Below are 3,496 nucleotides of genomic sequence, written 5' to 3' on the forward strand. Positions count from 1 at the left end.
CCAAAAATCCAGTCCTTTTCTTTTCTTTAAAAAGGTAAATTTTATTAAAAACAAAAAGGAAAAAAATGCATCTGGATTTTAAAGAGCAATTCCAAAAATTAAGCACCCAAACTAGCTTTCTTGGGGATTCAGCTGAAAGGTTACAAACAAACAAAAGCATCTGGGTTAGCACAGAGAAGATCCATAAGCCAAAATAAAAAATAAACCTGATTGTGTCTAACTAAAACATTCTCTATCCAAATAATTTCTTCTAGGTATAGAAGATGAATTTTCATACCTGGTTCAAGCCTTATGCAGCATTGCTGCTCCATTCCTGCAGCGCAGAGAACAGACAAAGGGAAAGTTTCTTTCTCATTTTTAAAAAGTTCTACCTTCCCATTGGCTCTTTTGGTCAGGTGCCCACTCCTTTTCTTTTACCTGTGGGCTTGTTAACCCTTTCCAGGTAAACCAAGCAGAGAACAGACCAAGAGGGATTTTACAATTAACTGGCTAGCTGGGTATCGATCAAAGGGAGCTAATCCCTCCTCCCCCTTCATTTATCACAACTTCTATACCCAGAAAGATAATGGAGCAAATAATCAATTTGCAAACACCTAGAAGATAATAAAATAAGTAACAGTCAGCATGGACTTGTCAAGAATAAATTGTGTCAAACCAACCTGATAGCTTTCTTTGACAGGGTAACAAACTGTGTAGATGGGGGGGAAGCAGTAGATGTGATATATCTTGACTTTAGTAAGGCTTTTGATACTTCTCGCATGACCCTCTCATAAACAAACTAGAGAAATACAAGCTAGATGGAGCAATTATAAGGTGGGTGCATAACTGGTGCACTGTGGACCCAGAGATTAGTTATCAATGGTCCACAGTCATGTTGTAAGGGCATAACGAGTGGGGTCCCGCAGGGATCAGTTCTGGGTCTGGTTCAGTTCAATATCTTCATCAGTGATTTAGATAATGGCATTGAGAGTACACTTATAAAGTTTGCGGGTGATACCAAGCTGGGAGGAGTTATAAGTGCTTTGGAGAATAGGATTAAAATTCAAAATGATCTGAAGTAAATAGGATGAAATTCAGTAAGGACAAATGCAAAGTACTCCACTTAGGAAGGAACAATCAGTTGCACACATACAGAATGGGAAATGACTGCCTAGGAAGGAGTACTGCGGAAAGGGATCTGAGGGTCACAGTGGATCACAAGCTAAATATGAGTCAGTGTAAAGCTGTTGCAAAAAAAAAGTGAACATGGATCTGAGAGTTAAACCCTCAAGCTTTTTTAGTCCCGTGCCGTTCTCATTCATTGAACTTGGTGGTCAGTGATGTAGTATCAGCTTCTAGTGAGGCTACTGAATTTTTTAATGTAATTCAAAGCATCGATGTATTTTTCTCTGCATCAACTCATTGATGGCAAATTTTGAAGCAACATCTGGGAACATCCTCTTTGACACTGAAACCACTGAGTGCCACATGATGGGAAAGTCGAGTGGAGGTGATAAAGCCTATCAAACACCAAATTGGGAAGATAGATGATGCCATAGTTGCCATTATGGAGAACAGTGGCAGTGGGAAATGGGATCACCAGAAACATACACAACTTCAAATTTCCGTGTGGCTTAGTGCTGTGGCATGAAATACTGTTTGAAATAAATGTTGTAAGCAAGAGACTCCAAGGTGTTGGCCTTAATATATATGGAGCAATGGAACAACTGGACAAAGCAAACTCATACCTACAGTCTTACCAGTCAGATGAGGGATTTCAAAATGTTCTGAGGAGTGCACAGAAGTTGGCAGAGGAACTTCACATGGAAACTATTTTCCCAGTCATTCAAGAATACAAGAGTCACCAAAGAAAATTACAGTTTGATTACGAGGCACGGGATAATCCCATAAGGGACCCCAAACAACAATTCAAAGTTGAATTTATTTAATCAGGTGCTAGATTGTGCAATACAGTCAGTTGAATGTTTCATGCAGCTTAAGTAACACAGCAGTATATTTGGGATGTTGTATGATATTCCAAAACTCCTCACTATACCATCAGAAGACCTATACCAGCAATGCAGGGCACTAGAGACAGTGATGATGCATGATGACATGTGCAATATTGATGTGAGTGATTTAGGTGATTAACTGAAACCCTTTTCAAGATACATTTCAGCAGGATCAACTCCAAAGGCTGTTTTGGAGTATATGTGCACAAATAAGATGACCACCCTCTTTCTAAATGCTTTTGTTGCTCTGCACATATTTCTAACACTACTTGTAACAGCTGCCAGTGGAGAATGCAGCTTCTCCAAGCTGAAGTTAATAAACACATATCTATGCTCCACAATGACACAGGAGAGGTTACTCAGCCTTGCAACCATCTCAACAGAGCATGAGCTGGCCCAGACTGTGGACCTTAGAATATTAGGGTTTGAAGGGACCTCAGAAGATCATCCAGTCTAACCCAGTACTACAAAGCAGGACCAATCCCCACAGACAGATTTTTGCCCCAAAACCCTAAATGACCCCCTCAAGGATTGAATTCATAACCCTGGATTTAGGAGGCTGATACTCAAACCACTAAGCTATCCCTCCCCTCAACTATTCCTGGAGGCACTGCAATACCAGGTCAATGCATGCTCCTATTCCATCCCTGGTTTCAAAAATCAATTTAATACATAGTCCTCAAATAAAGGACATATCAGATATTAAACTGATAAGACCAGACACTACACTTTGATCTTAGCTCCAAGGAGCCAAGAAGTGGTTCAAATCTTTGCAACCAAGAAGGCACGGAAAGCATCACTTTGATTATTCAAACAGCTAAAAATGCCAGTGTTTACTATGCAGACAAGAAAAGTTACACTTGGTGTTCAGGCATTTGAAAGTTAAGTGTTACTTAAAATTTCTGAACAAGGCATTTTAAGTTGCTAGTTCTCCTTTATTGGGGTAGGTAGCAGAGCAGTATCATGAGAGGAGTAGAACAGGAAGAAGGCAGAATTGAGACCTTTCAAAGTTTTGGCCCAAGTGAGGAGGTATGGAGGCAACATTTGAGCTCCCCACCTCAAGTGCCAAAATGTTGTGGGCCATCCCTGCTAATTGTAAGCAGTATATGAAAGTTCATAAAATATTAGACTAACCTATAATAAATTCTAACAAAGACAGTCAAGTGGCTTTCAGTAATGATTATAAACAGTTGCAGAAGAACCAGACAGATTAAATTAGTCCAAATAAAAAGTCCATGTTGATATAATTCAAGGCCTATGTTGAAATTATGCTCAGTAAAAATCAGACACTGTGGAATCGGAGATTAATGAACCAAAATTGGTGTGTCAGATATTAGGCCTACTTGGAGGGCAAAATAATAAGGGGATAGGCTATTTCACCCATCATTCCCTTTCTGGGTCTTTAAAGAAAGACCAGAGAGGGAGGAAGAACAGACGGAAGCTGCTGAAGCAAGCTTTACCATCATGCCTGCCACCCCCACCACCTCCTGGGACCCCAGGCCTTT

At 40.1% G+C, this 3,496-nt stretch overlaps 1 pseudogene; it reads right to left on the reverse strand.

Moving 5' to 3' along the window:
- Positions 1-2,576: 2,576 nt before the first annotated feature.
- LOC115647346 lies at positions 2,577-2,753 on the reverse strand (annotated as a pseudogene).
- Between the last annotated feature and the right edge of the window lie 743 nt (positions 2,754-3,496).

This window comes from Gopherus evgoodei, chromosome 2 (assembly GCF_007399415.2).
Source record: "Gopherus evgoodei ecotype Sinaloan lineage chromosome 2, rGopEvg1_v1.p, whole genome shotgun sequence".
Lineage (NCBI taxonomy): Eukaryota > Metazoa > Chordata > Testudines > Testudinidae > Gopherus > Gopherus evgoodei.